The sequence below is a fragment of the Anneissia japonica genome, unplaced genomic scaffold (genome assembly GCF_011630105.1).
Source record: "Anneissia japonica isolate Jap-2015-1 unplaced genomic scaffold, ASM1163010v1 scaffold1511_len2985839_cov193, whole genome shotgun sequence".
Taxonomy (NCBI): Eukaryota; Metazoa; Echinodermata; class Crinoidea; order Comatulida; family Comatulidae; genus Anneissia; species Anneissia japonica.
Window position 1 is genome coordinate 446090 of NW_022685291.1, and position 13276 is coordinate 459365.

The following is a 13276-nucleotide window of genomic DNA, read 5'->3' on the forward strand; positions in this document are numbered from 1 at the left end:
TAATAGCATAGTATGTGCAAATCTGATAGTGTTATAAATGATCATATACAATATTGTGAGGCATTCCAATATGTTTTAGGTTTACAAGGTACACTTGAAAATGATAATGTAGCCTGAAATGTAAGTAATAAATTAGGTTTAATATTTTCTAATACTAACATTATTGACAGTTCGCAAAATTGGTCTATACTATTGTTTAAAGAAGCGTTTGCTATACGTAGGCTACACACATTGCTTAACAATGGGCTGAAAGCTTCAAAGGAGCTTTCTTTGTTTTTGTAGGTAGCTTTGATCAGAAGGATAAGAATGATTTGATCTTTAGTTTATTCATAACTATGTCACCTACTAGGGGTAATGTTTTTATTGGTCAATCACTTTTGGTACTTGTGCATATAAGCTTACAAATATGGATAATTTTTCATTCCTGATGATGACATAATTAATTTCGAAATATTGAATCCCGACACGATAGCGTGCTTGGAGTGTGTATTATACTATCTTAACCCTGTATTGCGTTTGCAATGTTACAATGTGTAACATTGCAAAATGAAAGGTCTGCGCATTAACAAGCATTGCCATTGGATATATTATAGTCAGGTTTTATCAAACTAGTGTTGGTGTTCAATTTATTTAAAGTTATTATGTTTAAAATATTATTTAATTTTTCCATTCTCTACCCATATAGGGCAATAAAATAATGCTTTTGAAATCATCCACCAATCTTCAATTAAAAATTAAGTTATATGCATAGTTCTTATCTTAATTTTTCAGTTTTCATTTTTTATTAAAACATCTTCATTAGCGGCACATACTACATAACGTAAAAATTTTAAGTAGAAAAATAACTCACAAGAAATATCAGAAACAGTTTAAAGAATAAGAAAACAATTATGAAAAAAACAAAAGAAAAAAAAAATTTACCCAGTATCACAAAACTTCAATCTGATAGCATGGAAGTAGCCATGCTACCAGAATGCTGTACGAGAAGGCTGAAAGTAATTACATTGGGATGTCTTATAGTCAAGTTTTATCCAACTGATGTTGGTGTTGAATATAATATAAATACAAACCCAATGAAATAATATAATGTAAGAATTAATATATTTAAATTAATAATACACATGTACTTTTACACCATTTTTATTAATGTAAGTCTTAATATTTGTTGGTTATAATTACAATATAATAATATCATTTTTTTAAATTACAGGCTCTTTGCTAGTTGACTCATTTGCATAATTCACTGGACCATGGTCTCACTACAATGATGTAATGGTAATGAATATTCATTATCAGACAGTTGAAACTGCAAAAATCAGGAAACTGCTGAAATGACACCACAGCAAAAGCAACTTCTAGATAGCATACGTATGGGTTTCACCTCAGCAAATCTCACACAATGTAATCTCCTACTGCTTGCTGCTAAATCCACAATTGGACCAATGTTTTAAATGTAAGTCCAGAATCCAGAAGTTTTTAATGGTTGCTGATTGTTTGAGTTTAATTTTTTTTTTGTTTAGTTTGCTTAGCGCCATTAACGAATGTTGCTAAGTACACTACAAAATTTAGATTGTACCTTATCATTTCAAGATCAACGTTTTTGAATACTTAATTGTTCTTTATGGCCTAGATGTTATTTTACTCTATTTCCAAAAGAAAAAATGTTTGTCAAGACTGAATTTAGAGAAACAATTGCTCTTCAAACTTAGTGAATCTTCAACCTTTTAATACAGCATAGGCCTTGGCTAGCCGGGGTAGGTAGGCTATAGGCCTAGGGGAAAGGATAGGTCTCACGGCTGTTTCATTACATACATAATCGCGACATTAAGTGTTTAGAACACGCTTTTTATTACGATAAGACAGCAGCTACTTCATGAAGTTCTTTAGGATAGTCCAAAGCAACAAAATTTCTTGAAAATATATATTTGATTTTATAGAAATAAACTAATTTAATAATAAAATTTTCAAGTATACGTTGATATTTTATAGGAATAGGCTTTATAGATGCTGTATTCACTGAGATACCATATAGAATCCTAGTAATTATATAACTTTGAATGACTTTATTTTCTGCACAATTGCTGTTGAATTGTAAATATACAGCACCCTCGCACCAATATATAAAAATCGTAAAAGTAAACAAAACTCTTTCGCATGTAACTGTTTATAATTTTTTAGAGTTAATTTGCAAAGCTACCCTAAGAAATAATTATGTTGTTATTACGTTCAACATACCTTTGTTAGGACGTAAGACCTATAATTATTTTTTAACTTTTTCTTCAACCTATTTTTTGTCTCTTTAGCTTAGACGTGTTGAAGACTATGCATACAAAGTGTTTTTTTTTGCGCTCTAACAACCCCCTACGCCGGCGTTCAACGAACCCGTAAAGGGGGCCTGGGAAGTATTTACCTTGTTACATAAGCTGTTATATAAAATTAGTAGGACCATATACAAATTAATAAATTAAAAAATAAAACAATTCAAAACCAATTTCGTTTAACAAAAATACATTTTTTTCATAACATGGGCTTAATTATGCAAAATGAAGAATACAAATTACATCTTTAATTTATATTATTAAATAATGTAATATTCTCTTCATTTTTTTTTTGCAAATTATGTGATCAAATGTAGGCCTATTATTTTTTTTAACTTCATAGTTATTAGTAAACATTTTTTTGTTTAGTAAAAAATAATAACCACAACACAATAAATCTTTTACACAATAAATTATCTAGGTCATACTCTAGTAAATTATTATTATTATTATTATTATTATTATTATTATTCATATCAGGCCTACTATTATTATTAATATTATTGTTATTATTAAGGTATGTCAAACATCAAATCGAAACCATTAATTTACTGCAATAATTCATTATCCATCCTTATTCTGTATTATTAAACTGTTGTGAACAGATAAAATTAATATTAAGTATCATTTTTTTTTTAGTCAACCGACACTCAATGCTTATTAATAGAAATGTTATTCAGAAATAAAGGCTACATATTGAAATAACATGAATATTAAAACAAATATTAGTATTCATTATATTATAAACAATACAAAAAGACAAAATTATAAATAGCCTTAATAACTTAATTTTCTTATTTTAATCTGAACATATTTATATATCAAAAATCCATATTAGATCATTATTAAGTTATATAATATTGCTCTAGAAATCAAACAATATTTTGATATTAAATGTGTCATTGCTTATCTGAGATATTTTATTTAAATACGAATTCCACTGCACAGAGTATTGTTGATAGGCCTACATTACCAGATACTGTACATCTGCGATGTAAGCCTACTGTACACTGCCTGCAGTGAGAAGATACCACACCAGTATGTAACTGAGTGTGTAAACATTAACAATATTAAAATGATTTTAATGTTGTCAATATACTCATAAATAAATAACATGTTAAAATTATAGTTAATTAGAGAGAGATCAATATTGTTTCCCAGAAAATCATGAAATAAATTAGTATCATCAGCAAATAATCTAAATTCGAAAAAACTGGTGCAATTAGGAAGGTCGTTGATATAAATGAAAAAAAAAGGGTTGGACCCAACACTGACCCTTGTGGTACTTCACATGAAATTGAAAGTGGTTGACCTCTTATACTATAATGTTGCAATTTAGATATCAATATTGCATGATTAATTATATCAAATGACTTCGTAAAGTCAATAAAAATGCCAATTGAATTGTTGTCATCATTAATTTGTTGGGGGAAGATGGTTAACTAAATTTATAAGTGACAAATTTTGTGCTATATTTCTCCCAGAACCCATATTGATGAAATATATTAAATTTTTCAAAAAAAGTAGTCAGTCTATTATTTACAATTTTATCTAGATTTTTGCTAAGTATTGGTAAAATTGAAATTGGGCTATAGTTTCCAGGGTTGTCTTTAGAACCTTTTTTTGTATAAAGGAGTAACTCTGGCTATTTTAAGCGAGTCAGGGCATTTTCCCTACAGTAAATAAATATGACTTTGTTATACTTTCAATGTTCCCACTGAATATAATAATCGAGTCGTACTTGATTTTTTGCTTCCAACAAAGTGTCCATTTGTAGAAGTGTTATGAAGATAAGCCTATCTAAATATTAACGTTAGCAATAGAGGGACCAGTCCAGACCTCCAAATTTAAATTGATAAAGAAAGGGTAGGCCTAGTTTTAAAATAAGCTTATAATGAATGTCTGTAAAGTGAAAAATAATGCCACTTCAGTGAATTTGTTATACTTACAATGGTTTTATGTTTTATAGAATGGCATGTTGGTAAGCAAGCAGATTGAGATAGTGACTTGTTTAGCAGCAGTTTAAATTGAGAAAGCGGAGAGCAACACAAGAACAGATTCTGGTAAGTGGCTATATATTTTATGTTGTGATATAGGCCAAGTATTAAGTGTTATTTTATTTTATTTTTTTTATAAGAAATTTTTTTTGTACAATTTTATAATGCTGCATTTTCATTGATGGACATCTATCCACCAGTTCATTAATTTAAGTTTTCATCCTACTTTTCTCCATTAGTAGTGTTATTTTATTTTTTTTTTTATAAGAAGTTTGTATTGTACAATTTTATAATGCTGCATTTTCATTGATGTACATCCATCCACCAGTTCATTAATTTAAGTTTTCATCCTACTTTTCTCCATTAGTAGTGTTATTTTATATTTTTTTTTATAAGAAGTTTGTATTGTACAATTTTATAATGCTGCGTTTTCATTGATGTACATCCATCCACCAGTTCATTAATTTAAGTTTTCATCCTACTTTTCTCCATTAGTAGTGTTATTTTATATTTTTTTTTATAAGAAGTTTGTATTGTACAATTTTATAATGCTGCATTTTCATTGATGTACATCCATCCACCAGTTCATTCATTTAAGTTTTCATCCTACTTTTCTGCATTCGTGCATTATCACCATAAGATATCACTCAGTATAATCAAACATCTTTGAGTATGCAGTGTTGAATGCGTAAGAAATGCGCCAAGAAAGATCTGAGCATTGGCAAGCATTGCCTTGGTTTGTATTATAGTTAACCCTTTAAAGTCCCAAGGGGGTCTATTCTAAGTCTCTGGGGCCCCTTAAGGGGTTTTAATAGGTTTCTGAAAAACGCATAATAAATTTTTTATGACTGTAACTTTCTGCAAATGTTGGGTTTGCCCCAAAATTGCAATTTCGGGGCTCAAAAAGGGTACTTTTTTTCCTATAAACCCCATGTAAACGACACTAAAAAAATTCCTATGATCATAAATGTTACGCATTATGTGGAATATGCTGTTTTCTAGAGAAAAAAAAATTATGCTTTTGTATTTATGACGATTTTTTTATGCCCAAGGTCACAAAGGTCATTGAGGTCATAATTTGGAGAACGGCCTCTATCACACGCCCCCTCCCCCGAGAGAGAGAAGTCAAGTAAGCCTGGCTAGGCCTACATATGCTTATTTCTAACTAAGGTGGACTACGGACCTAGGATATATTTCACTAAAACTACACTTGATGAAATAATAATATAATATAATAATAATAATAGAGAAGATGGGGATAGGGTATTGATATATGAGATGGGGGTCAATGTACATGACCAAACCCGAAATGAACGTTTGCAGACCTAGACCTAGCATTACTGGTTGCGCTGCTAAAGTTTCTAATTAAAATCTTTCCTCAGATTCATATTATTTATATTATTTATTAATTAATTAATTAAATAATTATTATATAAACAATCATGCTATCCTCGTCATCCATACGGTATGCCATACCACTCTATGGTCATACGAAGACGAAATTAAAACAAAAGAATGAAAAACAACATTGCATTGCAAGTACACTACGGAATTTAGATTGTACCTCATCATTTCTATAGGGAAAATTTCCCACCAATAAATAAACACAACTTGATCTCTTGCTTTGAACAAGGTATCCATTCATAGAAGTTAAATGAAGACAAGCCTATCTGAGAGTGACTCTAAGGTAGTCGAGACCAGGATATATCTCCGACTTTAAATTGAACAAAGATTGAATTATGTTAATTTTAGAACAAATATACAGAGACTAGCCCATAAACATAAACAATTATATTTAAAAACTTAATAAATGTATGTGTATTAGTAATCTGTTGTAATTATGGATAAAATAACTTAAAATACGAAAGAATAAAGGAAGAAGGAAGAAAAGGAAAGAAACTCGGGGCGGCTGTAATATATACTAAAAATATACAATAATAATCAGTATGTCATTATTGCATTACGTTTTTTTTAAATTTGAAGGCACTAATTGTCAGAGGTCACGGTGACGGCAGCCTACACATTTCATAATTTGAAATCGGGGCTGGCCATAATGTTAAAAGCTATATTTTCCCTTTATTTCACAGAAAAGTGTCCCCTTAAAAGGGTGTCCTCTGAAGTTGTGTCCCAAAAGAGGATTCTACTTTATTTTCTCTACTCTATTTAAATATGTGCTAACCCAACATGTAAATGCCTTGTCATGATTGGTTATTAAGTATTCTAGGTCTTCAGATTCTCATTTGAAACACATTTAAAAAATACATCTAAACAATTTTAAGTGTCTATGTCTTTATGATCACAATTAAAATCCTTTTATTTTTTTTGGTCTTTTTTGTCTACTGATATGGTTTCATCTTAATAGTTAAAATATTTAACTTGTGATATATTACGACATATTAGTTTCATTAATTCGGCTTAAAATACTGTGACCTTTAATTTTACAATTGAATAGAGTTTAGTTCCGCATTCTGGGATTTTCAATAGTTCAGCAAAATTCTCATTTTTTGATCGCCCCTCCCTCCCATCCCCGGGCCGAATCTTTCCCTGTAATATGTTGTCGTTTGTAAATTTGTAGTTTTCTATTTTTAAAAATTTGTTAATGAGTATAAATAATCTTGTTTATTTTATAGAGTGGCATGTTGGTAAGCAGGCAGATTGACATGAGTGACGTGTTAAAAAGGAGTGTTTTCACTTCATGAAATAATAATTTTAAAAATGGATTACAACTGAAGAAATACCAGATTCTGGTAAGTGGCATGTTTTCATGCAGTACTTGGTAAAAACAACTTGATTTCTTGCTTCGAACTAGGTAGCCATTCGTATCTTCATAAGATTAATAGTGACGTTAGAGAGTCAAGACCAGGACAAAACTATGTTTCAAATTGAAACATATTGTTAAAACATAAGAAATGGTAGGCCTAATTTTAAAATAAGCTTATAATAAATGTAGATATAAATATTTTGCAAAAAACCAATGGTTTTGTAGAAAATTTTTGACTTTTTAAAAATTTGATCTTGTTTATTTCAAAGAGCAGCATGTTGATAAGCAGTGATTGAGAGCTTAATAGAAAATGTTTAAAAAAAAAAAAGCTGCAGTCATTTTTTATAGAGACGTTAAATTATACAATGTTCCATTGTCCTTGAAAGAACATGTAATTATATTTGATAGACCATCCCACCCATCATTTTCCATTCATGCAAAATCACCGTAAGTGAAATACACAAAATCAATACATAACACTCAGTATCTATCTAACATTTACAATGTTTGATGATACTGAGAGTTATGTACCAATTTTGTGTATTTCACTTACAGTGATTATGCCATGTATAAAGCACCTACAGGAAAGTCTATGGTAAACTCTCCATATAGGTGGGCACATTGACAAGCGTTGCCTCGGGTTGTATTATAATCAAGTTTTATACAACGGATGTTAGTGTTAAAATAATATAAAGTTATTGTATGTAGAATATCTATTAATAATAAAGTGTGTTATTTTGCAATTAATTAAGAAGTAATTAAAATAATGAAAGTCATAATATTTGTTGGTTAAATTAGATATCATTTCCTTTTTAATTTCAGTTGATTTATTTGCATATTCCACCAGACCAACTATCCTCATTACCAGGCAGAGAAATGATGAATATTCATTGCATTCAGCTAGAACAGCAAAAACCAGCAAAACTGCAGAACTAACACCAAGTCAAGAACAACTTCTGAGAGGCATATATATCTTTCAGCGGGGCCAAGGGTGGTGGGTGGCGCGTAGGTTCCACGCGTGGCGATCGCCTATAATGGGCGATTGCTTCCGCTTGGATAATCCCAACTGTCTTATTGCGCGAGACGCTGACGAAATTTTCCAAAAAAGTTTCGTTAAGATTTATTGGATTGTAGAATATGTGGTGTTTGAAATACAGTACACTACAAATTGTAGTACAATGAAAATAGTGTTTCATTTTGTTTTATTCAACATTGTGCGAATTTTAACTAAGTCCAGAATAGGACTGAACCATTTACATTTACACTAAGTCCAGAATAGGACTAAACCATTTACATTTACACTAAAGTCCAGGATTTTAACTAAGTCCCGAATAGGACTCAACCATTTACATTTACACTAAAGTCCAGAATTTTAACTAAGTCCAGAATAGGACTGAACCATTTACATTTACACTAAGTCCAGAATAGGACTAAACCATTTACATTTACACTAAAGTCCAGGATTTTAACTAAGTCCAGAATAGGACTCAACCATTTACATTTACACTAAGTCCAGAATAGGACTAAACCATTTACATTTACACTAAAGTCCAGGATTTTAACTAAGTCCAGAATAGGACTCAACCATTTACACTAAAAGTCCAGAATTTTAACTGAGTCCAGAATAGGACTCAACCATTTACATTTACACTAAGTCCAGAATTAGACCAATAATTTACACCAAGTCCAAGAAGTCCATAATTTCACACTAAGTTCAAGATAGGACAACTAATTTACACTATTCCAGAATTTCAACCAAATCCAGAATTGGACCAATAATTTACACTATGTCCAGAATAGGACCAACAATTTACACTACTTTAACCAAGTCCAAAATAGGACCAACAATTTACACTATTTACAATCTCAGTACAAAATTTTAACTAAGTCCAAAATAGGACCAACAATTTACACTATTTACAATCTCAGTACAAAATTTTAACTAAGTCCAAAATAGGACCCGCAATTTACACCAAGTCCAGAATAGGACCATCAATTTACTCATTCTCATTTCTGGTTTTATTAATCAACTCATTGTCCAGAATCCTCAGCATTTTAAGTACAGTACTGTAATTCCAGAATTGGGCCAGCATTTTAATCGGACTAACACTAAGTTACTTACAAACACAAACCTGACTTCTTTTCATAACCACCAATTTTATGAATGTACAATAAATGTCTTTGCAGTGTACAGTAGAATCCCATAATCCTTTTGCTTCATTTCCATACATCACAGTTTGCAAAGCTTCAGGTAACAACAGCGTATGTAGCAGGATTCAAATAAATCAGTGTCTATTCCACACAATTCTATATCAAAATTTGACTTTCTATAGTTCACTTGCATTATCTCAAAATCTGACTTTGCTAAGCTTCAAGCACCATACAGCTACTAGCACCATACAGCTACTGTTGGTACTGAATCAGTCTTGATTTCCCACAATTCATTGCTCAACCTTCTGTATAACAGCCTTCGTTTCCCACAGTTCATCTGCTTCATTTGTACTTAGCGAGCTTCCTAAACTAATCAGTCTGCCCATCATTCATCTGCTTTACATTAACAAGCTCCTACTGAATTCTAGTCTTGATAGCCCACAATAAATCTGCTCAGCAAGTGTTTTCCTAGAAATTATAAAAAACAAAAACTATTAACTATGAAAGTAAAATTATAATTTAAACTAGTTAAAATAATTGTATATGTTTGTACCATCATTACAGTATTTGTAAATCACTGTTATCATATCCAATAGTGTAACACTGGGGTCGAGGGCTCTGTGGCTTTCCTAGGATTGCCTGGTCGGCAATTCCATTTTGGGACTTTTTGTTTATTGAATCTGTCATTGTGTTCTAAATTTTTTTAGAATAAATTTGCAGAATAAATAATCAGTGATGAATCCAGGAATTTGATATAGATGGATGGGCCCAGTGAAGAATTTTTACAGACGAATGGTCTCGGCCCCAACCATGGTGGGTAAGAAAATTTATGACTATAGCACCCAGATGACTGGAAATGGCACTTACAGATTTAAAATTTGAATATAATTTTATTTTTATCTCTATTTTTTTATTTTAACAAACTTAGGGGGCCCGGTTAGACCGTGTTTGATCCGTCACTAGATATAATATGGACTACAGTCCATGTCAGACACACATTATGCATTGTATCATTCAAGCTCTTTTGTGTGAGGGGTTCTAGATCAAGGACACTATTGATGGGGGGGGGGTGCCCTGTGGACAGTAAGTAGGCTAAATGCTAGTGCTAGGTGTATAAAGTGCGATAAATTACGGTAATCTGTACCGGACAAAGTACTGTAAACACTTTTATATACCTCCATGTACAATGTTTGGGTACTGTCGCTACTCTTGTTAAAAAAATTTTGATCCGATTGAGGGCGTAGTTTATTTCATATGGAAGGCCATGTTCATTATTTTTTAAACTTGTACGTATTTATTGTATTTCTTTAGTTATTTCATAGATTTGTATGATTAAAAATATATAGTCATATTAAGCAATTATAATGTATCAAAATGCATTGTGATACTGTTAATTATTAGCGAACTAATCAATTAGCTTTTCATAAATTTTATCCACGTGCCATTTTCTGGCATCAAAATCTTGAAGTCTCAAATTCTTAAAATTTTCCAACCATGTGGGGTTGGGGGCTCAGGTGGATATGGTTGATTTTGGAATTATAAGTATTTAAGTGCCTTTTTCGGGCACCTGTTTAATTAATTCGTTTTTTTTTACTCATCTCGTCAAAAATACAAAGAATTAAAATGTACTTTGTGCATCCACAGGCACAAACTACTGAAAATTTTCTCACGTCACTCCCAACCAAGGTGCCACTGACGTGGTTTGGACTCTCATTTTATCACACTCCCCTCCCCCTCCTTAAATTCTGGATAAGCCACTGATAACAACGGGGGTGAGGGGAATTTAGGTTTAAGTTTATCAAATATATAATTCAATGGTTTAAAATATTTTATGCAAAAAAGTTGATTATATTTTCGTTTCAAAATATTTAAAGTAGTCTCATTTTCCAGTGGGTTCAAGGCACCCCCTTCCTCCCCCTACCCACCCTCCAATTTAAAAAAAATGAAATTTTATTCAAATTCAATCCAAGAGTGCCTAATCATAAAATTTCTTACCTCAGCCCCAACCATAGTGGGACTGAGCTGGATGTACCCTCTATCTGAGACAATTCCTCTTTGGGCCCCTCCATTACGAATTCTTGTATCCACCGCCGTTTTTTTCAAAAGGACGATCATTAGTAAACAAAAATTGCTGTAACACTAATGTCAAGTAGCCCTTTTTTAAAACATAAAGCATCACATTTTTGGGATTTATAAAGGTCGATGTGCAATTTACTATGACATTTAATATTACATAGGTCGCGACTTGTCTGGGAAATCACAAATTGGGTCCCAGAAAAAAAAGTATGGGAAGCTGGGTTTCAAAATCATCAACATTGAGTAACAGGTTGAGTTTATGAATTTGAAAATCATTTCTTTACCTGCAGCAATGTGAGCCAATCATGGCTTGAAGATCACTCAACTTTTTCCATATTCTAAAATAAAGAACATAACAAATAATTGTACAAAAAAACTTTAAATATGCATACCAAATCGTAATAATTCAAGTAACTAAATGGATTAATGAGTAATGGATCCAGGAGACGGTGAATATACAATAGAACAAAGTATTGTAAACATGGTGGTAATTTTAAGTTAAATAATTATATAATGTTATACCACAACAATGACGGAAGAAAAACAACATAATGGCAATACTGGAGGACGTGTTGTCACATGATCATTCAAATGTGACTGTATGCTTGAATGATTAAAGGTGTATCTGTGTAAATACATAAGTTTCCATGAAGACATGGGCGTCGTGGTTGAAAGTGGGGGGGGGAATTTGTGGTGGTGCCAAGGTCCCCAACGGGCATATGGGTGGGGGAGGGGGATTATTGGGGGCTGATATCCACGACAAGGAAAAAAAATTAGGCATGGTCTGGCATCGCTAAAAACCTTTTGGAAGTGGTTCGGGTGAGATGCCCCCCAGAAAATACAACAATTTATGGGTTTCAAGGGCTTATTTCATCAATACCAGGGCAAGGGGGGCTTCCTAGTGCCCAAGTGGAGTCCACGAGGCAAATTCCTGGGAAGCCTGGAGTCGTATCTAATTGATTTTAATAAAAAATGCAGTTAACATTTTTATTTCCACACTACATTTTTAAAATACAGTGGCAGATCCAAGAATTTGAAAGGGGGATTTACTTAATTTATCATTGTCAGTGGCGGATCCAGGAACCCAAAATAGAGGGGGTGGGGGCCCCTGACCCTGAGGGGCCCTATCCATAGGGTCCTAGATCTAGCACCCTGACCCAAAAGGGCTTTGCTGATACATAACAAATATAATTAAGTATGTCTCTAACATCAACTGTTGGAAATTTTATTAGGCCTTTATCCAGTGCCGGATTAACGGAGGCCCAAAAATTTGTCAAAATTTGTTTTTAAAATGGAGAAAGTTTAAGTCTGTGAGTGTCATTTCCTGCTGTCTAGAGATGCCATAATCATTAATTTTCTTACCTCAGCCACAAACATGGTGGGGCTGACATGGTATAGACCCTCCATTTGTGAAAGTCCCTCCTTGCTCCTTCCTTCCCCTATGAAATTCTTGGAACCGCTGATATAAAATACGAGCACATCTAAAATCTCCCAACAGAATTGGTGACTGCCCAAAAAGACCCCGTTAAAAACATTTAGAATACGTTTTAAGTTTGTAATATGTTTTAAGTTTATTTCTATAAACTGTTTTTAAACAGACCTGAAAGCTTAGATTTACACAATTATATTGTGATAAATGGCAACAGAAAAATAATACTAGCCATATGAAATATTCATTATTCATTACTGTAGGCACATAGTAAAAGATTTTTCTAATGAGGATTCACCTAATCATGCTTTTTATAAGTCGTCAGACCTGTTTAACTGTCTGAAAATAAACACATAGATTGAATTTTTGCAAACCTGCTCGTGACCCAACGCAAAAGTTTGGTGACTGATTTTTTGTGTCACAACCCATAGTTTGGGAAGCATGGATCTAAACTCTAGTGTGGATTACTCACGTCAATGTGTTCTTTAAATTGAATTAATGTGAAACTATATTTAAAGTCAATTGAAGGATATAACTTTTTGTG

The 13276-nt window shown here is 32.1% G+C and overlaps 2 long non-coding RNA genes across 2 annotated transcripts in view; one reads left to right on the forward strand and one right to left on the reverse strand.

Moving 5' to 3' along the window:
• Window positions 1-4258: 4258 nt before the first annotated feature.
• On the forward strand, window positions 4259-8261 carry LOC117109820. The gene is made up of 3 exons (XR_004445601.1): window positions 4259-4381; window positions 6946-7062; window positions 7899-8261. It is a non-coding gene; the product is annotated as an uncharacterized LOC117109820 (long non-coding RNA).
• A 413-nt stretch (window positions 8262-8674) lies between these two features.
• Window positions 8675-13276, reverse strand: part of LOC117109814 — a 7839-nt gene continuing 3237 nt past the window's right edge. Inside the window, exons 2-3 of the long non-coding RNA XR_004445598.1 lie at window positions 11588-11641; window positions 8675-9695 (exon numbers count right to left, since the gene is read on the reverse strand). This is a non-coding gene — a long non-coding RNA (uncharacterized LOC117109814). The remainder of the gene's footprint in view (window positions 9696-11587; window positions 11642-13276) is intronic.